Source organism: Ranitomeya imitator, chromosome 9 (assembly GCF_032444005.1).
Source record: "Ranitomeya imitator isolate aRanImi1 chromosome 9, aRanImi1.pri, whole genome shotgun sequence".
Classification (NCBI taxonomy): Eukaryota; Metazoa; Chordata; class Amphibia; order Anura; family Dendrobatidae; genus Ranitomeya; species Ranitomeya imitator.
Window position 1 is genome coordinate 74,500,732 of NC_091290.1, and position 25,402 is coordinate 74,526,133.

The window sequence follows — 25,402 nt, forward strand, 5'->3', positions numbered from 1 at the left end:
GAACACCTGAGGGAGGAAGCTCAGAAGCTGCAGTACCACTTGTGACCACAGGAATGAATTCAGCCACCGAATTCACAACAGTACCCCCCCTTGAGGAGGGGTCACCGAACCCTCACCAGAACCCCCAGGCCGACCAGGATGAGCCGCATGAAAGGCACGAACAAGATCGGAAGCATGAACATCAGAGGCAAAAACCCAGGAATTATCTTCCTGAGCATAACCCTTCCATTTAACCAGATACTGGAGTTTCCGTCTAGAAACACGAGAATCCAAAATCTTCTCCACAATATACTCCAATTCCCCCTCCACCAAAACCGGGGCAGGAGGCTCAACAGATGGAACCATAGGTGCCACGTATCTCCGCAACAACGACCTATGGAATACATTATGTATGGAAAAGGAGTCTGGGAGGGTCAAACGAAAAGACACAGGATTGAGAACCTCAGAAATCCTATACGGACCAATAAAACGAGGTTTAAATTTAGGAGAGGAAACCTTCATAGGAATATGACGAGAAGATAACCAAACCAGATCCCCAACACGAAGTCGGGGACCCACACGGCGTCTGCGATTAGCGAAAAGTTGAGCTTTCTCCTGGGACAAGATCAAATTGTCCACTACCTGAGTCCAAATCTGCTGCAACCTATCCACCACAGAATCCACACCAGGACAGTCCGAAGACTCAACTTGTCCTGAAGAGAAACGAGGATGGAACCCAGAATTGCAAAAAAATGGAGAAACCAAGGTAGCCGAGCTGGCCCGATTATTAAGGGCGAACTCAGCCAACGGCAAAAAGGACACCCAATCATCCTGGTCTGCAGAAACAAAACATCTCAGATATGTTTCCAAGGTCTGATTGGTTCGTTCGGTCTGGCCATTAGTCTGAGGAAGGAAAGCCGAGGAAAAGGATAGGTCAATGCCCATCCTACCACAAAAGGCTCGCCAAAACCTTGAAACAAACTGGGAACCTCTGTCAGAAACAATATTCTCAGGAATGCCATGCAACCGAACCACATGCTGAAAGAACAAAGGTACCAAATCAGAGGAGGAAGGCAATTTAGCCAAGGGCACCAGATGGACCATTTTAGAAAAGCGATCACAAACCACCCAAATGACTGACATCTTTTGAGAAACGGGAAGGTCAGAAATGAAATCCATCGAAATATGTGTCCAAGGCCTCTTTGGGACCAGCAAGGGCAAAAGCAACCCACTGGCACGAGAACAGCAGGGCTTATCCCTAGCACAAATCCCACAGGACTGCACAAAAGTACATACATCCCGTGACAGAGATGGCCACCAGAAGGATCTAGCCACTAACTCTCTGGTACCAAAGATTCCAGGATGACCAGCCAACACCGAACAATGAAGTTCAGAGATAAGTTTATTAGTCCACCTATCAGGGACGAACAGTTTCTCTGCTGGACAACGATCAGGTTTATTCGCCTGAAATTTTTGCAGCACCCGCCGCAAATCAGGGGAGATGGCAGACACAATGACTCCTTCCTTGAGGATACCCGCTGGCTCAGATAAACCCGGAGAGTCGGGCACAAAACTCCTAGACAGAGCATCCGCCTTCACATTTTTAGAGCCCGGAAGGTACGAAATCACAAAGTCGAAGCGGGCAAAAAATAACGACCAACGGGCCTGTCTAGGATTCAAGCGCTTGGCAGACTCGAGATAAGTCAAGTTCTTATGATCAGTCAATACCACCACGCGATGCTTAGCTCCTTCAAGCCAATGACGCCACTCCTCGAATGCCCACTTCATGGCCAGCAACTCTCGATTGCCCACATCATAATTACGCTCAGCGGGCGAAAACTTCCTGGAAAAGAAAGCACATGGTTTCATCACTGAGCAATCAGAACCTCTCTGTGACAAAACCGCCCCTGCTCCAATCTCAGAAGCATCAACCTCGACCTGGAACGGAAGAGAAACATCTGGCTGACACAACACAGGGGCAGAACAAAAACGACGCTTCAACTCCTGAAAAGCTTCCACAGCAGCAGAAGACCAATTAACCAAATCAGCACCCTTCTTGGTCAAATCGGTCAATGGTTTGGCAATGCTAGAAAAATTACAGATGAAGCGACGATAAAAATTAGCAAAGCCCAGGATCTTTTGCAGACTTTTCAGAGATGTCGGCTGAATCCAATCCTGGATGGCTTGGACCTTAACTGGATCCATCTCGATAGTAGAAGGGGTAAAGATGAACCCCAAAAATGAAACTTTCTGCACACCGAAGAGACACTTTGATCCCTTCACAAACAAAGAGTTAGCACGCAGGACCTGAAAAACCATTCTGACCTGCTTCACATGAGACTCCCAATCATCTGAGAAGATCAAAATGTCATCCAAGTAAACAATCAGGAATTTATCCAGATACTCACGGAAGATGTCATGCATTAAAGACTGAAACACAGATGGAGCATTGGCAAGTCCGAACGGCATCACTAGATACTCAAAATGACCCTCGGGCGTATTGAATGCAGTTTTCCATTCATCTCCTTGCCTGATTCTCACCAGATTATACGCACCACGAAGATCTATCTTAGTGAACCAACTAGCCCCCTTAATCCGAGCAAACAAGTCAGATAACAATGGCAAGGGATACTGAAATTTAACAGTGATCTTATTAAGAAGGCGGTAATCAATACACGGTCTCAGCGAACCATCCTTCTTGGCTACAAAGAAGAACCCTGCTCCCAGTGGTGATGACGATGGGCGAATATGTCCCTTCTCCAGGGATTCCTTCACATAACTGCGCATAGCGGCGTGTTCGGGCACGGATAAATTAAATAATCGACCTTTAGGGAATTTACTACCAGGAATCAAATTGATAGCACAATCACAATCCCTATGCGGAGGTAGAGCATCGGACTTGGGCTCTTCAAATACATCCTGATAATCAGACAAGAACTCTGGGACCTCAGAAGGGGTGGATGACGAAATCGACAAAAATGGAACATCACCATGTACCCCCTGACAACCCCAGCTGGATACCGACATGGAATTCCAATCCAATACTGGATTATGGGTGTGTAGCCATGGCAACCCCAACACGACCACATCATGCAGATTATGCAACACCAGAAAGCGAATAACTTCCTGATGTGCAGGAGCCATGCACATGGTCAGCTGGGCCCAGTATTGAGGTTTATTCTTGGCCAAAGGTGTAGCATCAATTCCTCTCAATGGAATAGGACACCGCAAAGTCTCCAAGAAAAACCCACAACGTTTAGCATAATCCAAATCCATCAGATTCAGGGCAGCGCCCGAATCCACAAACGCCATGACAGAAAACGACGACAAAGAGCATATCAAGGTAATGGACAGAAGGAATTTGGACTGTACAGTACCAATGACGGCAGACCTAGCGGACCGCTTAGTGCGCTTAGGACAATCAGAAATAGCATGAGTGGAATCACCACAGTAGAAACACAGACCATTCAGACGTCTGTATTCCTGCCGTTCAACTCTAGTCATAGTCCTATCGCACTGCATAGGCTCAGGTTTAACCTCAGGCAGTACCGCCAAATGGTGCACAGATTTACGCTCGCGCAAGCGTCGACCGATCTGAATGGCCAAAGACAAAGACTCATTCAAACCAGCAGGCATAGGAAATCCCACCATGACATCCTTAAGAGCCTTAGAGAGACCCTTTCTGAACAAAGCTGCCAGCGCAGATTCATTCCACTGAGTGAGTACTGACCATTTCCTAAATTTCTGACAATATACTTCTATATCATCCTGACCCTGGCACAAAGCCAGCAAATTTTTCTCAGCCTGATCCACTGAATTAGGCTCATCGTACAGCAATCCGAGCGCCAGGAAAAACGCATCGACACTACTCAATGCAGGGTCTCCTGGCGCAAGAGAAAATGCCCAGTCTTGAGGGTCGCCGCGCAAAAAAGAAATAATAATCAAAACCTGTTGAATAGGATTACCAGAAGAATGAGGTTTCAAGGCCAGAAATAGCTTACAATTATTTTTGAAACTTAGAAACTTAGTTCTATCTCCAAAAAACAAATCAGGAATAGGAATTCTTGGTTCTAACATAGATTTCTGATCAATAGTATCTTGAATTTTTTGTACATTTATAACGAGATTATCCATTGAAGAGCACAGACCCTGAATATCCATGTCCACACCTGTGTCCAGAATCACCCAAATGTCTAGGGGAAAAAAAAAAGTGAACACAGAGCAGAAAAAAAAAAAAATGATGTCAGAACTTTTTCTTTCCCTCTATTGAGAATCATTAGTTTGGCTCCATGTACTGTTATGTTTGCTGCTAATGACAGGTGTTATGAAGGCAATCCAGAAACACAGTGTGCTTAGCGATCAGAGCGCACACAGTGATCTGACAAATACCCAAAAATACAAGAACGAGCTCTGAGACGTGGAAACTCTGTAGACTGCACACCTGATCCTATCCTAAACACAACTAAAAGCGGCTGTGGATTGCGCCTAACAACTACCTAGGCAACTCGGCACAGCCTAAGAAACTAGCTAGCCTGAAGATAGAAAAATAGGCCTGACTTGCCCCAGAGAAATTCCCCAAAGGAAAAGGCAGCCCCTCACATATAATGACTGTGAGTAAGATGAAAAGACAAAACGTAGGGATGAAATAGATTCAGCAAAGTGGGGCCCGATATTCTAGGACAGAGCGAGGACAGTAAAGCGAACTTTGCAGTCTACAAAAAACCCTAAAGCAAAGCCACGCAATGGGGGCAAAAAAAAACCACCGTGCCGAACTAACGGCACGGCGGTACACCCTTTGCGTCTCAGAGCTTCCAGCAAAACAAAAGACAAGCTGGACAGAAAAAAAGCAACAAAAAAGCAAAAAGCACTTAGCTATACAGAGCAGCAGGTCACAGGAACAATCAGGAGAAGCTCAGATCCAACACTGAAACATTGACAAGGAGCAAGGATAGCAGCATCAGGCGGAGTTAAGTAATGAAGCAGTTAACGAGCTCACCAGAACACCTGAGGGAGGAAGCTCAGAAGCTGCAGTACCACTTGTGACCACAGGAGTGAATTCAGCCACCGAATTCACAACAGTTAGCACTCTGGACTCTGAATCCAGCGATCTGAGTTCAAATCTCAGAGGAACTTGGGCAGCTCTTTGTACATATGTTTCAGTTTTTCCGCTTACACTGAGTTCTCCTGTGCCCAAGTTTTAACATAAAAAGAGAGTTAAAATCAACATGCCAAAAAAAGATTTGAATGTTCCAAACATCCATGGAGTCATCACTTTGAGTTGTATGGCCAAATCCACCTATGAAGCAGGATTACCGAAACTTAAAATTGACTTTAAGATACAACACTCTTACGCATTGTGTCACACAAAGCAACCATACCCTATGATTTATGTCAATGTTCACATAACACTTTTTCCAGGTGTATTAAACTGACAAGGATTTTAAGCTGAAATGGCTTCAGGAATTGTTGGCGTTTTCTTCCTGAATCATCTTTTGTTTTTCAGAATTTCCTAAAGCAGTTTGCAAACATTTTTGGTGGTATTTTTATAAAAATATTTTGGGAACCTTTTGAGTCTATTTTTGTGGCGCTTCTTTGTAGCTCACAAAACGCACTAAAAGTCACTCAGGAACCTTGAAGGAGTTTTTCTAACCTTCCCAATAAATTGTATTATAAGTATGGAGCTATTCGAAATGAAAAACACCTGAAGAATGATATGCTTATTTTAGTTAACCGCTTGGCATTTTTGGAAACTTGATGTGGTTAAAAGACACCCAAAAGCCTGATCATATGAACAGCAAGTCTTTTTTACGTGGAAACTAATTTGTTCAGTGTTTTCAGCATTTTCAGAGTAATTTTCAGGATGATTTTGGAGTGTACCCACTGAAAATCCGCCTTATAAAGAGGTAAAAGTCTTAAACTGTACATGATTCCCATTGATGATGACTTTAAATCAGATTTTTATATTTTACTGGTACCTGGAATTTTGTTTCTATTTTCTGAGATGTTTTCCAAAGGGATAATCACTGCTCTTGATCATGGTGCTATAAGAAAAGGTGTGTGAAACTCATCAATGGTCAATGTCTGAGTAGTCGTGGCCGAGTGGTTAAGGTGATGGACTAGAAATCCATTGGGGTTTCCCCGCGCAGGTTCAAATCCTGCCGACTACGAATATGTTCCCATAGTTTTTTGTCTGATTACCTGAGAAGATAAATTTGCGTGTGTCCTGGTTTATCACACATGAAGGTGATATGCAAACTTTAGACAGGGTTTCTAGAACCAGACTGACTTGATTTTTGTATGTATTTTCTATAAGCCAATCTGACGCTGCATCCCACGTGCATCAAGCCACTAATTAAAAGAAGCGCCATGAGTGCCACCAGGTAAGTGGTGCTTCTCCCTCTTTTGTCTAGCAGTCACAGACCACTGCTGTGGCAGATGTACTGGGACATGCACTTTGATTTGCAACAACCTTGAATTATCTCTTGGAATAAACTTTTAACCACACAATGAAAATTTTTTAGACACTTCTGGATGAACAGCTTTCTAACAGTATAAGTTTTGCAATTATTTTTTTCTTACCCTGTTTCCAAGTAACAGATCCAGCACTCTATTTACTAGCCACTTTTCATCAACATTTAAAACTGTCATTGTTGAGATATCATGGAACCCCTGGCACACTTGTGGAATAAAAGTTTAGGAGATATTAATTTACCATTGTGTATTAATTGCAGATTTGCACTACAGCTTTAGAGCCTGTATTTACCTTCATTCATGAGTTCAAATGTGCTTTTTAGCACAAAAACTGCAGCCAGGTGTTTTTTCATGTGGTTCCATGGTGTATTGGTTAGCCCTCTGGACTCCGAATCCAGCGATCTGAGTTCAAATCTCAGTGGAACCTGGGCAGCTCTTTGTACATATGTTTCAGTTTTTCCGCTTACACTGAGTTCTCCTGTGCCCAAGTTTTAACATAAAAAGAGAGTTAAAATCAACATGCCAAAAAAAGATTTGAATGTTCCAAACATCCATGGAGTCATCACTTTGAGTTGTATGGCCAAATCCACCTATGAAGCAGGATTACCGAAACTTAAGATTGTATTTAAGATACAACACTCTTACGAATTGTGTCACACAAAGCAACCATACCCTATGATTTATGTCAATGTTCACATAACACTTTTTCCAGGTGTATTAAACTGACAAGGATTTTAAGCTGAAATGGCTTCAGGAATTGTTGGCGTTTTCTTCCTGAATCATCTTTTCTTTTGTTTTTCAGAATTTCCTAAAGCAGTTTGCAAACATTTTTGGTGGTATTTTTATAAAATTATTTTGGGAACCTTTTGAGTCTATTTTTGTGGCACTTCTTTGTAGCTCACAAAACGCACTAAAAGTCACTCAGGAACCTTGAAGGAGTTTTTCTAACCTTGCCATTAAATTGTATTATAAGTATGGAGCTATTCGAAATGAAAAACACCTGAAGAATGATATGCTTATTTTAGTTACCCGCTTGGCATTTTTGGAAACTTGATGTGGTTAAAAGACACCCAAAAGCCTGATCATATGAACAGCAAGTCTTTTTAACGTGGAAACTAATTTGTTCAGTGTTTTCAGCATTTTCAGAGTAATTTTCAGGATGATTTTGGAGTGGACCCACTGAAAATCCGCCTTATAAAGAAGTAAAAGTCTTAAACTGTACATGATTCCCATTGATGATGACTTTAAATCAGATTTTTATATTTTACTGGTACCTGGAATTTTGTTTCTATTTTCTGAGATGTTTTACAAAGGGATAATCACTGCTCTTGATCATGGTGCTATAAGAAAAGGTGTGTGAAACTCATCAATGGTCAATGTCTGAGTAGTCGTGGCCGAGTGGTTAAGGCGATGGACTAGAAATCCATTGGGGTTTCCCCGCGCAGGTTCACATCTTGCCGACTACGAATAAGTTTCTATAGTTTTTTGTCTGATTACCTGAGAAGATAAATTTGCGTGTGTCCTGGTTTATCACACATGAAAGTGATATGCAAAATTTAGACAGGGTTTCTAGAACCAGACTGACTTGATTTTTGGATGTATTTTCTATAAGCCGATCTGACGCTGCATCCCACGTGCATCAAGCCACTAATTAAAAGAAGCGCCATGAGTGCCACCAGGTAAGTGGTGCTTCTCCCTCTTTTGTCTAGCAGTCACAGACCACTGCTGTGGCAGATGTACTGGGACATGCACTTTGATTTGCAACAACCTTGAATTATCTCTTGGAATAAACTTTTTACCACACAATGAAAATTTTTTAGCCACTTCTGGATGAACAGCTTTCTAACAGTATAAGTTTTGCAATTATTTTTTTTCTTACCCTGTTTCCAAGTAACAGATCCAGCACTCTATTTACTAGCCACTTTTCATCAACATTTAAAACTGTCCTTGTTGAGATATCATGGAACCCTTGGCACACTTGTGGAATAAAAGTTTAGGAGATATTAATTTACCATTGTGTATTAATTGTAGATTTGCACTACAGCTTTAGAGCCTGTATTCACCTTCATTCATGAGTTCAAATGTGCTTTTTAGCACAAAAACTGCAGCCATGTAATTTTTTTTTTGTGTGGTTCCATGGTGTAATGGTTAGCACTCTGGACTTTGAATCCAGCCATCTGAGTTCAAATCTCAGTGGAACCTGGGCACCTCTTTGTACATATGTTTCAGTTTTTCCGCTTACACTGAGTTCTCCTGTGCCCAAGTTTTAACATAAAAAGAGAGTTAAAATCAACATGCCAAAAAAAGATTTGAATGTTCCAAACATCCATGGAGTGATCACTTTGAGTTGTATGGCCAAATCCACCTATGAATCAGGATTACCGAAACTTAAAATTGACTTTAAGATACAACACTCTTGCGAATTGTGTCACACAAAGCAACCATACCCTATGATTTATGTCAATGTTCACATAACACTTTTTCCAGGTGTATTAAACTGACAAGGATTTTAAGCTGAAATGGCTTCAGGAATTGTTGGCGTTTTCTTCCTGAATCATCTTTTCTTTTGTTTTTCAGAATTTCCTAAAGCAGTTTGCAAACATTTTTGGTGGTATTTTTATAAAATTATTTTGGGAACCTTTTGGGTCTATTTTTGTGGCACTTCTTTGTAGCTCACAAAACGCACTAAAAGTCACTCAGGAACCTTGAAGGAGTTTTTCTAACCTTGCCATTAAATTGTATTATAAGTATGGAGCTATTCGAAATGAAAAACACCTGAAGAATGATATGCTTATTTTAGTTAACCGCTTGGCATTTTTGGAAACTTGATGTGGTTAAAAGACACCCAAAAGCCTGATCATATGAACAGCAAGTCTTTTTTACGTGGAAACTAATTTGTTCAGTGTTTTCAGCATTTTCAGAGTAATTTTCAGGATGATTTTGGAGTGTACCCACTGAAAATCCGCCTTATAAAGAGGTAAAAGTCTTAAACTGTACATGATTCCCATTGATGATGACTTTAAATCAGATTTTTATATTTTACTGGTACCTGGAATTTTGTTTCTTTTTTCTGAGATGTTTTCCAAAGGGATAATCACTGCTCTTGATCATGGTGCTATAAGAAAAGGTGTGTGAAACTCATCAATGGTCAATGTCTGAGTAGTCGTGGCCGAGTGGTTAAGGCGATGGACTAGATAATCCATTGGGGTCTCCCCGCGTAGGTTCAAATCCTGCCGACTGTGAATATGTTCCTATAGTTTTTTGTCTGATTACCTGAGAAGATAAATTTGCGTGTGTCCTGGTTTATCACACATGAAGGTGATATGCAAACTTTAGACAGGGTTTCTAGAACCAGACTGACTTGATTTTTGTATGTATTTTCTATAAGCCGATCTGACGCTGCATCCCACGTGCATCAAGCCACTAATTAAAAGAAGCGCCATGAGTGCCACCAGGTAAGTGGTGCTTCTCCCTCTTTTGTCTAGCAGTCACAGACCACTGCTGTGGCAGATGTACTGGGACATGCACTTTGATTTGCAACAACCTTGAATTATCTCTTGGAATAAACTTTTAACCACACAATGAAAATTTTTTAGACACTTCTGGATGAACAGCTTTCTAACAGTATAAGTTTTGCAATTATTTTTTTCTTACCCTGTTTCCAAATAACAGATCCAGCACTCTATTTACTAGCCACTTTTCATCAACATTTAAAACTGTCATTGTTGAGATATCATGGAACCCCTGGCACACTTGTGGAATAAAAGTTTAGGAGATATTAATTTACCATTGTGTATTAATTGTAGATTTGCACTACAGCTTTAGAGCCTGTATTTACCTTCATTCATGAGTTCAAATGTGCTTTTTAGCACAAAAACTGCAGCCAGGTGTTTTTTCATGTGGTTCCATGGTGTATTGGTTAGCCCTCTGGACTCTGAATCCAGCGATCTGAGTTCAAATCTCAGTGGAACCTGGGCAGCTCTTTGTACATATGTTTCAGTTTTTCCGCTTACACTGAGTTCTCCTGTGCCCAAGTTTTAACATAAAAAGAGAGTTAAAATCAACATGCCAAAAAAAGATTTGAATGTTCCAAACATCCATCTAGTGATCACTTTGAGTTGTGTGGCCAAATCCACCTATGAAGCAGGATTACCGAAACTTAAAATTGACTTTAAGATACAGCACTCTTACGAATTGTGTCACACAAAGCAACTATACCCTATGATTTATGTCAGTGTTCACATAACACTTTTTCCAGGTGTATTAAACTGACAAGGATTTTAAGCTGAAATGGCTTCAGGAATTGTTGGCGTTTTCTTCCTGAATCATCTTTTCTTTTGTTTTTCAAAATTTCCTAAAGCAGTTTGCAAACATTTTGGTGGTATTTTTATAAAATTATTTTGGGAACCTTTTGAGTCTATTTTTGTGGCGCTTCTTTGTAGCTCACAAAACGCACTAAAAGTCACTCAGGAACCTTGGAGGAGTTTTTCTAACCTTGCCATTAAATTGTATTATAAGTATGGAGCTATTCGAAATGAAAAACACCTGAAGAATGATATGCTTATTTTAGTTAACCGCTTGGCATTTTTGGAAACTTGATGTGGTTAAAAGACACCCAAAAGCCTGATCATATGAACAGCAAGTCTATTTTACGTGGAGACTAATTTGTTCAGTGTTTTCAGCATTTTCAGAGTAATTTTCAGACTGACTTGATTTTTGGATGTATTTTCTATAAGCCGATCTGACGCTGCATCCCATATGCGTCAAGCCACTAATTAAAAGAAGCGCCATGAGTGCCACCAGGTAATTGGTGCTTCTCCCTCTTTTGTCTAGCAGTCACAGACCACTGCTGTGGCAGATGTACTGGGACATGCACTTTGATTTGCAACAACCTTGAATTATCTCTTGGAATAAACTTTTTACCACACAATGAAAATTTTTTAGCCACTTCTGGATGAACAGCTTTCTAACAGTATAAGTTTTGCAATTATTTTTTTTCTTACCCTGTTTCCAAGTAACAGATCCAGCACTCTATTTACTAGCCACTTTTCATCAACATTTAAAACTGTCCTTGTTGAGATATCATGGAACCCTTGGCACACTTGTGGAATAAAAGTTTAGGAGATATTAATTTACCATTGTGCATTAATTGTAGATTTGCACTACAGCTTTAGAGCCTGTATTCACCTTCATTCATGAGTTCAAATGTGCTTTTTAGCACAAAAACTGCAGCCAGGTGTTTTTTCATGTGGTTCATTGGTGTAATGGTTAGCATTCTGGACTTTGAATCCAGCCATCTGAGTTCAAATCTCAGTGGAACCTGGGCAGCTCTTTGTACATATGTTTCAGTTTTTCCGCTTAAACTGAGTTCTCCTGTGCCCAAGTTTTAACATAAAAAGAGAGTAAAAATCAACATGCCAAAAAAAAGATTTGAATGTTCCAAACATCTATGGAGTGATCACTTTGAGTTATATGGCCAAATCCACCTATGAAGCAGGATTACCGAAACTTAAAATTGACTTTAAGATACAACACTTTTACGAATTGTGTCACACAAAGCAACCATACCCTATGATTTATGTCAATGTTCACATAACACTTTTTCCAGGTGTTTTAAACTGACAAGGATTTTAAGCTGAAATGGCTTCAGGAATTGTTGGCGTTTTCTTCCTGAATCATCTTTTCTTTTGTTTTTCAGAATTTCCTAAAGCAGTTTGCAAACATTTTTGGTGGTATTTTTATAAAATTATTTTGGGAACCTTTTGAGTCTATTTTTGTGGCGCTTCTTTGTAGCTCACAAAACGCACTAAAAGTCACTCAGGAACCTTGAAGGAGTTTTTCTAACTTTGCCATTAAATTGTATTATAAGTATGGAGCTATTCGAAATGAAAAACACCTGAAGAATGATATGCTTATTTTAGTTAACCGCTTGGCATTTTTGGAAACTTGATGTGGTTAAAAGACACCCAAAAGCCTGATCATATGAACAGCCAGTCTATTCTACGTGGAAACTAATTTGTTCAGTGTTTTCAGCATTTTCAGAGTAATTTTCAGGATGATTTTGGAGTGGACCCACTGAAAATCCGCCTTATAAAGAGGTAAAAGTCTTAAACTGTACATGATTCCCATTGATGATGACTTTAAATCAGATTTTTATATTTTACTGGTACCTGGAATTTTGTTTCTATTTTCTGAGATGTTTTCCAAAGGGATAATCACTGCTCGTGATCATGGTGCTATAAGAAAAGGTGTGTGAAACTCATCAATGTTCAATGTCTGAGTAGTCGTGGCCGAGTGGTTAAGGCGATGGACTAGAAATCCATTGGGGTTTCCCCGCGCAGGCTACGAATATGTTCCTATAGTTTTTTGTCTGATTACCTGAGAAGATAAATTTGCGTGTGTCCTGGTTTATCACACATGAAGGTGATATGCAAACTTTAGACAAGGTTTCTAGAACCAGACTGACTTGATTTTTGGATGTATTTTCTATAAGCCGATCTGACGCTGCATCCCACCTGCGTCAAGCCACTAATTAAAAGAAGCGCCATGAGTGCCACCAGGTAAGTGGTGCTTCTCCCTCTTTTGTCTAGCAGTCACAGACCACTGCTGTGGCAGATGTACTGGGACATGCACTTTGATTTGCAACAACCTTGAATTATCTCTTGGAATAAACTTTTTACCACACAATGAAAATTTTTTAGCCACTTCTGGATGAACAGCTTTCTAACAGTTTAAGTTTTGCAATTATTTTTTTTCTTACCCTGTTTCCAAGTAACAGATCCAGCACTCTATTTACTAGCCACGTTTCATCAACATTTAAAACTGTCTTTGTTGAGATATCATGGAACCTTTGGCACACTTGTGGAATAAAAGTTTAGGAGATATTAATTTACCATTGTGTATTAATTGTAGATTTGCACTACAGCTTTAGAGCCTGTATTCACCTTCATTCATGAGTTCAAATGATCTTTTTAGCACAAAAACTGCAGCCAGGTGTTTTTTCATGTGATTCCATGGTGTAATGGTTAGCACTCTGGACTTTGAATCCAGCCATCTGAGTTCAAATCTCAGTGGAACCTGGCCAGCTCTTTGTACATATGTTTCAGTTTTTCCGCTTACACTGAGTTCTCCTGTGCCCAAGTTTTAACATAAAAAGAGAGTAAAAATCAACATGCCAAAAAAATATTTGAATGTTCCAAACATCCATGGAGTGATCACTTTGAGTTGTATGGCCAAATCCACCTATGAAGCAGGATTACCGAAACTTAAAATTGACTTTAAGATACAACACTCTTACGAATTGTGTCACACAAAGCAACCATACCTTATGATTTATGTCAATGTTCAGATAACACTTTTTCCAGGTGTTGTAATCTGACAAGGATTTTAAGCTGAAATGGCTTCAGGAATTGTTGGCGTTTTCTTCCTGAATCATCTTTTCTTTTGTTTTTCAGAATTTCCTAAAGCAGTTTGCAAACATTTTTGGTGGTATTTTTATAAAATTATTTTGGGAACCTTTTGAGTCTATTTTTGTGGCGCTTCTTTGTAGCTCACAAAACGCACTAAAAGTCACTCAGGAACCTTGAAGGAGTTTTTCTAACCTTCCCATTAAATTGTATTATAAGTATGGAGCTATTCGAAATGAAAAACACCTGAAGAATGATATGCTTATTTTAGTTAACCGCTTGGCATTTTTGGAAACTTGATGTGGTTAAAAGACACCCAAAAGCCTGATCATATGAACAGCAAGACTATTCTACGTGGAAACTAATTTGTTCAGTGTTTTCAGCATTTTCAGAGTAATTTTCAGGATGATTTTGGAGTGGACCCACTGAAAATCCGCCTTATAAAGAAGTAAAAGTCTTAAACTGAACATGATTCCCATTGATGATGACTTTAAATCAGATTTTTATATTTTACTGGTACCTGGAATTTTGTTTCTATTTTCTGAGATGTTTTATAAAGGGATAATCACTGCTCTTGATCATGGTGCTATAAGAAAAGGTGTGTGAAACTCATCAATGGTCAATGCCTGAGTAGTCGTGGGCGAGTGGTTAAGGCGATGGACTAGAAATCCATTGGGGTTTCCCCGCGCAGGTTCAAATCCTGCCGACTACGAATATGTTCCTATAGTTTTTTGTCTGATTACCTGAGAAGATAAATTTGCGTGTGTCCTGGTTTATCACACATGAAGGTGATATGCAAAATTTAGACAGGGTTTCTAGAACCAGACTGACTTGATTTTTGGATGTATTTTCTATAAGCCGATCTGACGCTGCATCCCACGTGCGTCAAGCCACTAATTAAAAGAAGCGCCGTGAGTGCCACCAGGTAAGTGGTGCTTCTCCCTCTTTTGTCTAGCAGTCACAGACCACTGCTGTGGCAGATGTACTGGGACATGCACTTTGATTTGCAACAACCTTGAGTTATCTCTTGGAATAAACTTTTTACCACACAATGAAAATTTTTTAGCCACTTCTGGATGAACAGCTTTCTAACAGTATAAGTTTTGCAATTATTTATTTTCTTACCCTGTTTCCAAGTAACAGATCCAGCACTCTATTTACTAGCCACTTTTCATCAACATTTAAAACTGTCCTTGTTGAGTTATCATGGAACCCTTGGCACACTTGTGGAATAAAAGTTTAGGAGATATTAATTTACCATTGTGCATTAATTGTAGATTTGCACTACAGCTATAGAGCCTGTATTCACCTTCATTCATAAGTTCAAATGTGCTTTTTAGCACAAAAACTGCAGCCAGGTGTTTTTTCATGTGGTTCCATGGTATAATGGTTAGCACTTTGGACTCTGAATCCTGCGATCTGAGTTCAAATCTCAGTGGAACCTGGGCAGCTCTTTGTACATATGTTTCAGTTTTTCCGCTTACATTGAGTTCTCATGTGCCCAAGTTTTAACATAAAAAGAGAGTAAAAATCAACATGCCAAAAAAATATTTGAATGTTCCAAACATCCATGGAGTGATCACTTTGAGTTGTATGGCCAAATCCACCTATGAAGCAGGATTACTGAAACTTAAAATTGACTTTAAGATACAACACTCTTACGAATTGTGTCACACAAAGCAACCATACCTTATGATTTATGTCAATGTTCACATAACACTTTTTCCAGGTGTTGTAAACTGACAAGGATTTTAAGCTGAAATGGCTTCAGGAATTGTTGGCGTTTTCTTCCTGAATCATCTTTTCTTTTGTTTTTCAGAATTTCCTAAAGCAGTTTGCAAACATTTTTGGTGGTATTTTTATAAAATTATTTTGGGAACCTTTTGAGTCTATTTTTGTGGCGCTTCTTTGTAGCTCACAAAACGCACTAAAAGTCACTCAGGAACCTTGAAGGAGTTTTTCTAACCTTCCCATTAAATTGTATTATAAGTATGGAGCTATTCGAAATGAAAAACACCTGAAGAATGATATGCTTATTTTAGTTAACCGCTTGGCATTTTTGGAAACTTGATGTGGTTAAAAGACACCCAAAAGCCTGATCATATGAACAGCAAGACTATTCTACGTGGAAACTAATTTGTTCAGTGTTTTCAGCATTTTCAGAGTAATTTTCAGGATGATTTTGGAGTGGACCCACTGAAAATCCGCCTTATAAAGAGGTAAAAGTCTTAAACTGAACATGATTCCCATTGATGATGACTTTAAATCAGATTTTTATATTTTACTGGTACCTAGAATTTTGTTTCTATTTTCTGAGATGTTTTCCAAAGGGATAATCACTGCTCTTGATCATGGTGCTATAAGAAAAGGTGTGTGAAACTCATCATTGGTCAATGTCTGAGTAGTCGTGGCCGAGTGGTTAAGGCGATGGGCTAGAAATCCATTGGGGTTTCCCCGCGCAGGTTCAAATCCTGCCGACTACGAATATGTTCCTATAGTTTTTTGTCTGATTACCTGAGAAGATAAATTTGCGTGTGTCCTGGTTTATCACACATGAAGGTGATATGCAAAATTTAGACAGGGTTTCTAGAACCAGACTGACTTGATTTTTGGATGTATTTTCTATAAGCCGATCTGACGCTGCATCCCACGTGCGTCAAGCCACTAATTAAAAGAAGCGCCATGAGTGCCACCAGGTAAGTGGTGCTTCTCCCTCTTTTGTCTAGTAGTCACAGACCACTGCTGTGGCAGATGTACTGGGACATGCACTTTGATTTGCAACAACCTTGAATTATCTCTTGGAATAAACTTTTTACCACACAATGAAAATTTTTTAGCCACTTCTGGATGAACAGCTTTCTAACAGTATAAGTTTTGCAATTATTTTTTTTCTTACCCTGTTTCCAAGTAACAGATCCAGCACTCTATTTACTAGCCACTTTTCATCAACATTTAAAATTGTCCTTGTTGAGATATCATGGAACCCTTGGCACACTTGTGGAATAAAAGTTTAGGAGATATTAATTTACCATTGTGTATTAATTGTAGATTTGCACTACAGCTTTAGAGCCTGTATTCACCTTCATTCATGAGTTCAAATGTGCTTTTTAGCACAAAAACTGCAGCCAGGTGTTTTTTCATGTGGTTCCATGGTGTAATGGTTAGCATTCTGGACTTTGAATCCAGCGATCTGAGTTCAAATCTCAGTGGAACCTGGGCAGATCTTTGTACATATGTTTCAGTTTTTCTGCTTACTCTGAGTTCTCTTGTGCCCAAGTTTTAACATAAAAAGAGAGTTAAAATCAACATGCCAAAAAAAGATTTGAATGTTCCAAACATCCATGGAGTGATCACTTTGAGTTGTATGGCCAAATCCACCTATGAAGCAGGATTACTGAAACTTAAAATTGACTTTAAGATACAACACTCTTACGAATTGTGTCACACAAAGCAACCATACCCTATGATTTATGTCAATGTTCACATAACACTTTTTCCAGGTGTATTAAACTGAAAAGGATTTTAAGCTGAAATGGCTTCAGGAATTGTTGGCGTTTTCTTCCTGAATCATCTTTTCTTTTGTTTTTCAGAATTTCCTAAAGCAGTTTGCAAACATTTTTGGTGGTATTTTTATAAAATTATTTTGGGAACCTTTTGAGTCTATTTTTGTGGCGCTTCTTTGTAGCTCACAAAATGCACTAAAAGTCACTCAGGAACCTTGAAGGAGTTTTTCTAACCTTCCCATTAAATTGTATTATAAGTATGGAGCTATTCGAAATGAAAAACACCTGAAGAATGATATGCTTATTTTAGTTAACCGCTTGGCATTTTTGGAAACTTGATGTGGTTAAAAGACACCCAAAAGCCTGATCATATGAACAGCAAGTCTTTTTTACGTGGAAACTAATTTGTTCAGTGTTTTCAGCATTTTCAGAGTAATTTTCAGGATGATTTTGGAGTGGACCCACTGAAAATCCGCCTTATAAAGAGGTAAAAGTCTTAAACTGTAAATGATTCCCATTGATTATGACTTTAAATCAGATTTTTATATTTTACTGGTACCTGGAATTTTGTTTCTATTTTCTGAGATGTTTTCCAAAGGGATAATCACTGCTCTTGATCATCTTTTCTTTTGTTTTTCAGAATTTCCTAAAGCAGTTTGCAAACATTTTTGGTGGTATTTTTATAAAATTATTTTGGGAACCTTTTGAGTCTATTTTTGTGGCGCTTCTATGTAGCACACAAAACGCACTAAAAGTCACTCAGGAACCTTGAAGGAGTTTTTCTAACCTTGCCATTAAATTGTATTATAAGTATGGAGCTATTCGAAATGAAAAACACCTGAAGAATGATATGCTTATTTTAGTTAACCGCTTGGCATTTTTGGAAACTTGATGTGGTTAAAAGACACCCAAAAGCCTGATCATATGAACAGCAAGTCTTTTTTACGTGGAAACTAATTTGTTCAGTGTTTTCAGCATTTTCAGGATGATTTTGGAGTGGACCCATTGAAAATCCGCCTTATCAAGAGGTAAAAGTCTTAAACTGTACATGATTCCCATTGATGATGACTTTAAATCAGATTTTTATATTTTACTGGTACCTGGAATTTTGTTTCTATTTTCTGAGATGTTTTCCAAAGGGATAATCACTGCTCTTGATCATGGTGCTATAAGAAAAGGTGTGTGAAACTCATCAATGGTCAATGTCTGAGTAGTCGTGGCCGAGTGGTTAAGGCGATGGACTAGAAATCCATTGGGGTTTCCCTGCGCAGGTTCAAATCCTGCCGACTACGAATATGTTCCTGTAGTATTTTGTCTGATTACCCGAGAAGATAAATGTGCGTGTGTCCTGGTTTATCACACATGAAGGTGATATGCAAACTTTAGACAGGGTTTCTAGAACCAGACTGACTTGATTTTTGTATGTATTTTCTATAAGCCGATCTGACGCTGCATCCCACGTGCATCAAGCCACTAATTAAAAGAAGCGCCATGAGTGCCACCAGGTAAGTGGTGCTTCTCCCTCTTTTGTCTAGCAGTCACAGACCACTGCTGTGGCAGATGTACTGGGACATGCACTTTGATTTGCAACAACCTTGAATTATCTCTTGGAATAAACTTTTAACCACACAATGAAAATTTTTTAGACACTTCTGGATGAACAGCTTTCTAACAGTATAAGTTTTGCAATTATTTTTTTCTTACCCTGTTTCCAAATAACAGATCCAGCACTCTATTTACTAGCCACTTTTCATCAACATTTAAAACTGTCATTGTTGAGATATCATGGAACCCCTGGCACACTTGTGGAATAAAAGTTTAGGAGATATTAATTTACCATTGTGTATTAATTGTAGATTTGCACTACAGCTTTAGAGCCTGTATTTACCTTCATTCATGAGTTCAAATGTGCTTTTTAGCACAAAAACTGCAGCCAGGTGTTTTTTCATGTGGTTCCATGGTGTATTGGTTAGCCCTCTGGACTCTGAATCCAGCGATCTGAGTTCAAATCTCAGTGGAACCTGGGCAGCTCTTTGTACATATGTTTCAGTTTTTCCGCTTACACTGAGTTCTCCTGTGCCCAAGTTTTAACATAAAAAGAGAGTTAAAATCAACATGCCAAAAAAAGATTTGAATGTTCCAAACATCCATCTAGTGATCACTTTGAGTTGTGTGGCCAAATCCACCTATGAAGCAGGATTACCGAAACTTAAAATTGACTTTAAGATACAGCACTCTTACGAATTGTGTCACACAAAGCAACTATACCCTATGATTTATGTCAGTGTTCACATAACACTTTTTCCAGGTGTATTAAACTGACAAGGATTTTAAGCTGAAATGGCTTCAGGAATTGTTGGCGTTTTCTTCCTGAATCATCTTTTCTTTTGTTTTTCAGAATTTCCTAAAGCAGTTTGCAAACATTTTTGGTGGTATTTTTATAAAATTATTTTGGGAACCTTTTGAGTCTATTTTTGTGGCGCTTCTTTGTAGCTCACAAAACGCACTAAAAGTCACTCAGGAACCTTGAAGGAGTTTTTCTAACTTTGCCATTAAATTGTATTATAAGTATGGAGCTATTCGAAATGAAAAACACCTGAAGAATGATATGCTTATTTTAGTTAACCGCTTGGCATTTTTGGAAACTTGATGTGGTTAAAAGACACCCAAAAGCCTGATCATATGAACAGCCAGTCTATTCTACGTGGAAACTAATTTGTTCAGTGTTTTCAGCATTTTCAGAGTAATTTTCAGGATGATTTTGGAGTGGACCCACTGAAAATCCGCCTTATAAAGAGGTAAAAGTCTTAAACTGTACATGATTCCCATTGATGATGACTTTAAATCAGATTTTTATATTTTACTGGTACCTGGAATTTTGTTTCTATTTTCTGAGATGTTTTCCAAAGGGATAATCACTGCTCGTGATCATGGTGCTATAAGAAAAGGTGTGTGAAACTCATCAATGTTCAATGTCTGAGTAGTCGTGGCCGAGTGGTTAAGGCGATGGACTAGAAATCCATTGGGGTTTCCCCGCGCAGGCTACGAATATGTTCCTATAGTTTTTTGTCTGATTACCTGAGAAGATAAATTTGCGTGTGTCCTGGTTTATCACACATGAAGGTGATATGCAAACTTTAGACAAGGTTTCTAGAACCAGACTGACTTGATTTTTGGATGTATTTTCTATAAGCCGATCTGACGCTGCATCCCACCTGCGTCAAGCCACTAATTAAAAGAAGCGCCATGAGTGCCACCAGGTAAGTGGTGCTTCTCCCTCTTTTGTCTAGCAGTCACAGACCACTGCTGTGGCAGATGTACTGGGACATGCACTTTGATTTGCAACAACCTTGAATTATCTCTTGGAATAAACTTTTTACCACACAATGAAAATTTTTTAGCCACTTCTGGATGAACAGCTTTCTAACAGTTTAAGTTTTGCAATTATTTTTTTTCTTACCCTGTTTCCAAGTAACAGATCCAGCACTCTATTTACTAGCCACGTTTCATCAACATTTAAAACTGTCTTTGTTGAGATATCATGGAACCTTTGGCACACTTGTGGAATAAAAGTTTAGGAGATATTAATTTACCATTGTGTATTAATTGTAGATTTGCACTACAGCTTTAGAGCCTGTATTCACCTTCATTCATGAGTTCAAATGATCTTTTTAGCACAAAAACTGCAGCCAGGTGTTTTTTCATGTGATTCCATGGTGTAATGGTTAGCACTCTGGACTTTGAATCCAGCCATCTGAGTTCAAATCTCAGTGGAACCTGGCCAGCTCTTTGTACATATGTTTCAGTTTTTCCGCTTACACTGAGTTCTCCTGTGCCCAAGTTTTAACATAAAAAGAGAGTAAAAATCAACATGCCAAAAAAATATTTGAATGTTCCAAACATCCATGGAGTGATCACTTTGAGTTGTATGGCCAAATCCACCTATGAAGCAGGATTACCGAAACTTAAAATTGACTTTAAGATACAACACTCTTACGAATTGTGTCACACAAAGCAACCATACCTTATGATTTATGTCAATGTTCAGATAACACTTTTTCCAGGTGTTGTAATCTGACAAGGATTTTAAGCTGAAATGGCTTCAGGAATTGTTGGCGTTTTCTTCCTGAATCATCTTTTCTTTTGTTTTTCAGAATTTCCTAAAGCAGTTTGCAAACATTTTTGGTGGTATTTTTATAAAATTATTTTGGGAACCTTTTGAGTCTATTTTTGTGGCGCTTCTTTGTAGCTCACAAAACGCACTAAAAGTCACTCAGGAACCTTGAAGGAGTTTTTCTAACCTTCCCATTAAATTGTATTATAAGTATGGAGCTATTCGAAATGAAAAACACCTGAAGAATGATATGCTTATTTTAGTTAACCGCTTGGCATTTTTGGAAACTTGATGTGGTTAAAAGACACCCAAAAGCCTGATCATATGAACAGCAAGACTATTCTACGTGGAAACTAATTTGTTCAGTGTTTTCAGCATTTTCAGAGTAATTTTCAGGATGATTTTGGAGTGGACCCACTGAAAATCCGCCTTATAAAGAAGTAAAAGTCTTAAACTGAACATGATTCCCATTGATGATGACTTTAAATCAGATTTTTATATTTTACTGGTACCTGGAATTTTGTTTCTATTTTCTGAGATGTTTTATAAAGGGATAATCACTGCTCTTGATCATGGTGCTATAAGAAAAGGTGTGTGAAACTCATCAATGGTCAATGCCTGAGTAGTCGTGGGCGAGTGGTTAAGGCGATGGACTAGAAATCCATTGGGGTTTCCCCGCGCAGGTTCAAATCCTGCCGACTACGAATATGTTCCTATAGTTTTTTGTCTGATTACCTGAGAAGATAAATTTGCGTGTGTCCTGGTTTATCACACATGAAGGTGATATGCAAAATTTAGACAGGGTTTCTAGAACCAGACTGACTTGATTTTTGGATGTATTTTCTATAAGCCGATCTGACGCTGCATCCCACGTGCGTCAAGCCACTAATTAAAAGAAGCGCCGTGAGTGCCACCAGGTAAGTGGTGCTTCTCCCTCTTTTGTCTAGCAGTCACAGACCACTGCTGTGGCAGATGTACTGGGACATGCACTTTGATTTGCAACAACCTTGAGTTATCTCTTGGAATAAACTTTTTACCACACAATGAAAATTTTTTAGCCACTTCTGGATGAACAGCTTTCTAACAGTATAAGTTTTGCAATTATTTATTTTCTTACCCTGTTTCCAAGTAACAGATCCAGCACTCTATTTACTAGCCACTTTTCATCAACATTTAAAACTGTCCTTGTTGAGTTATCATGGAACCCTTGGCACACTTGTGGAATAAAAGTTTAGGAGATATTAATTTACCATTGTGCATTAATTGTAGATTTGCACTACAGCTATAGAGCCTGTATTCACCTTCATTCATAAGTTCAAATGTGCTTTTTAGCACAAAAACTGCAGCCAGGTGTTTTTTCATGTGGTTCCATGGTGTAATGGTTAGCACTTTGGACTCTGAATCCTGCGATCTGAGTTCAAATCTCAGTGGAACCTGGGCAGCTCTTTGTACATATGTTTCAGTTTTTCCGCTTACATTGAGTTCTCATGTGCCCAAGTTTTAACATAAAAAGAGAGTAAAAATCAACATGCCAAAAAAATATTTGAATGTTCCAAACATCCATGGAGTGATCACTTTGAGTTGTATGGCCAAATCCACCTATGAAGCAGGATTACTGAAACTTAAAATTGACTTTAAGATACAACACTCTTACGAATTGTGTCACACAAAGCAACCATACCTTATGATTTATGTCAATGTTCACATAACACTTTTTCCAGGTGTTGTAAACTGACAAGGATTTTAAGCTGAAATGGCTTCAGGAATTGTTGGCGTTTTCTTCCTGAATCATCTTTTCTTTTGTTTTTCAGAATTTCCTAAAGCAGTTTGCAAACATTTTTGGTGGTATTTTTATAAAATTATTTTGGGAACCTTTTGAGTCTATTTTTGTGGCGCTTCTTTGTAGCTCACAAAACGCACTAAAAGTCACTCAGGAACCTTGAAGGAGTTTTTCTAACCTTCCCATTAAATTGTATTATAAGTATGGAGCTATTCGAAATGAAAAACACCTGAAGAATGATATGCTTATTTTAGTTAACCGCTTGGCATTTTTGGAAACTTGATGTGGTTAAAAGACACCCAAAAGCCTGATCATATGAACAGCAAGACTATTCTACGTGGAAACTAATTTGTTCAGTGTTTTCAGCATTTTCAGAGTAATTTTCAGGATGATTTTGGAGTGGACCCACTGAAAATCCGCCTTATAAAGAGGTAAAAGTCTTAAACTGAACATGATTCCCATTGATGATGACTTTAAATCAGATTTTTATATTTTACTGGTACCTAGAATTTTGTTTCTATTTTCTGAGATGTTTTCCAAAGGGATAATCACTGCTCTTGATCATGGTGCTATAAGAAAAGGTGTGTGAAACTCATCATTGGTCAATGTCTGAGTAGTCGTGGCCGAGTGGTTAAGGCGATGGGCTAGAAATCCATTGGGGTTTCCCCGCGCAGGTTCAAATCCTGCCGACTACGAATATGTTCCTATAGTTTTTTGTCTGATTACCTGAGAAGATAAATTTGCGTGTGTCCTGGTTTATCACACATGAAGGTGATATGCAAAATTTAGACAGGGTTTCTAGAACCAGACTGACTTGATTTTTGGATGTATTTTCTATAAGCCGATCTGACGCTGCATCCCACGTGCGTCAAGCCACTAATTAAAAGAAGCGCCATGAGTGCCACCAGGTAAGTGGTGCTTCTCCCTCTTTTGTCTAGTAGTCACAGACCACTGCTGTGGCAGATGTACTGGGACATGCACTTTGATTTGCAACAACCTTGAATTATCTCTTGGAATAAACTTTTTACCACACAATGAAAATTTTTTAGCCACTTCTGGATGAACAGCTTTCTAACAGTATAAGTTTTGCAATTATTTTTTTTCTTACCCTGTTTCCAAGTAACAGATCCAGCACTCTATTTACTAGCCACTTTTCATCAACATTTAAAATTGTCCTTGTTGAGATATCATGGAACCCTTGGCACACTTGTGGAATAAAAGTTTAGGAGATATTAATTTACCATTGTGTATTAATTGTAGATTTGCACTACAGCTTTAGAGCCTGTATTCACCTTCATTCATGAGTTCAAATGTGCTTTTTAGCACAAAAACTGCAGCCAGGTGTTTTTTCATGTGGTTCCATGGTGTAATGGTTAGCATTCTGGACTTTGAATCCAGCGATCTGAGTTCAAATCTCAGTGGAACCTGGGCAGATCTTTGTACATATGTTTCAGTTTTTCTGCTTACTCTGAGTTCTCTTGTGCCCAAGTTTTAACATAAAAAGAGAGTTAAAATCAACATGCCAAAAAAAGATTTGAATGTTCCAAACATCCATGGAGTGATCACTTTGAGTTGTATGGCCAAATCCACCTATGAAGCAGGATTACTGAAACTTAAAATTGACTTTAAGATACAACACTCTTACGAATTGTGTCACACAAAGCAACCATACCCTATGATTTATGTCAATGTTCACATAACACTTTTTCCAGGTGTATTAAACTGAAAAGGATTTTAAGCTGAAATGGCTTCAGGAATTGTTGGCGTTTTCTTCCTGAATCATCTTTTCTTTTGTTTTTCAGAATTTCCTAAAGCAGTTTGCAAACATTTTTGGTGGTATTTTTATAAAATTATTTTGGGAACCTTTTGAGTCTATTTTTGTGGCGCTTCTTTGTAGCTCACAAAATGCACTAAAAGTCACTCAGGAACCTTGAAGGAGTTTTTCTAACCTTCCCATTAAATTGTATTATAAGTATGGAGCTATTCGAAATGAAAAACACCTGAAGAATGATATGCTTATTTTAGTTAACCGCTTGGCATTTTTGGAAACTTGATGTGGTTAAAAGACACCCAAAAGCCTGATCATATGAACAGCAAGTCTTTTTTACGTGGAAACTAATTTGTTCAGTGTTTTCAGCATTTTCAGAGT

At 38.7% G+C, this 25,402-nt stretch overlaps 13 non-coding genes across 13 annotated transcripts; all 13 read left to right on the forward strand.

Annotated features, from left to right (window-relative positions):
- Positions 1-6,064: 6,064 nt before the first annotated feature.
- On the forward strand, positions 6,065-6,146 carry TRNAS-AGA (transfer RNA serine (anticodon AGA)). The gene has a single exon. It is a non-coding gene; the product is annotated as a tRNA-Ser (tRNA).
- A 659-nt stretch (positions 6,147-6,805) lies between these two features.
- On the forward strand, positions 6,806-6,877 carry TRNAR-CCG (transfer RNA arginine (anticodon CCG)). Its single transcript has one exon. It is a non-coding gene; the product is annotated as a tRNA-Arg (tRNA).
- A 957-nt stretch (positions 6,878-7,834) lies between these two features.
- Positions 7,835-7,916, forward strand: TRNAS-AGA (transfer RNA serine (anticodon AGA)). Its single transcript has one exon. It is a non-coding gene; the product is annotated as a tRNA-Ser (tRNA).
- Positions 7,917-8,580: 664 nt separating this feature from the next.
- TRNAQ-UUG (transfer RNA glutamine (anticodon UUG)) lies at positions 8,581-8,652 on the forward strand. The gene has a single exon. It is a non-coding gene; the product is annotated as a tRNA-Gln (tRNA).
- Positions 8,653-13,457: 4,805 nt separating this feature from the next.
- On the forward strand, positions 13,458-13,529 carry TRNAQ-UUG (transfer RNA glutamine (anticodon UUG)). Its single transcript has one exon. It is a non-coding gene; the product is annotated as a tRNA-Gln (tRNA).
- A 957-nt stretch (positions 13,530-14,486) lies between these two features.
- TRNAS-AGA (transfer RNA serine (anticodon AGA)) lies at positions 14,487-14,568 on the forward strand. Its single transcript has one exon. It is a non-coding gene; the product is annotated as a tRNA-Ser (tRNA).
- Positions 14,569-16,257: 1,689 nt separating this feature from the next.
- TRNAS-AGA (transfer RNA serine (anticodon AGA)) lies at positions 16,258-16,339 on the forward strand. Its single transcript has one exon. It is a non-coding gene; the product is annotated as a tRNA-Ser (tRNA).
- A 660-nt stretch (positions 16,340-16,999) lies between these two features.
- On the forward strand, positions 17,000-17,071 carry TRNAQ-UUG (transfer RNA glutamine (anticodon UUG)). The gene has a single exon. It is a non-coding gene; the product is annotated as a tRNA-Gln (tRNA).
- A 1,498-nt stretch (positions 17,072-18,569) lies between these two features.
- On the forward strand, positions 18,570-18,651 carry TRNAS-AGA (transfer RNA serine (anticodon AGA)). The gene has a single exon. It is a non-coding gene; the product is annotated as a tRNA-Ser (tRNA).
- Positions 18,652-21,066: 2,415 nt separating this feature from the next.
- TRNAQ-UUG (transfer RNA glutamine (anticodon UUG)) lies at positions 21,067-21,138 on the forward strand. The gene has a single exon. It is a non-coding gene; the product is annotated as a tRNA-Gln (tRNA).
- Positions 21,139-22,095: 957 nt separating this feature from the next.
- On the forward strand, positions 22,096-22,177 carry TRNAS-AGA (transfer RNA serine (anticodon AGA)). The gene has a single exon. It is a non-coding gene; the product is annotated as a tRNA-Ser (tRNA).
- A 1,689-nt stretch (positions 22,178-23,866) lies between these two features.
- Positions 23,867-23,948, forward strand: TRNAS-AGA (transfer RNA serine (anticodon AGA)). The gene has a single exon. It is a non-coding gene; the product is annotated as a tRNA-Ser (tRNA).
- A 660-nt stretch (positions 23,949-24,608) lies between these two features.
- TRNAQ-UUG (transfer RNA glutamine (anticodon UUG)) lies at positions 24,609-24,680 on the forward strand. Its single transcript has one exon. It is a non-coding gene; the product is annotated as a tRNA-Gln (tRNA).
- The last annotated feature ends 722 nt before the right edge of the window (positions 24,681-25,402 follow it).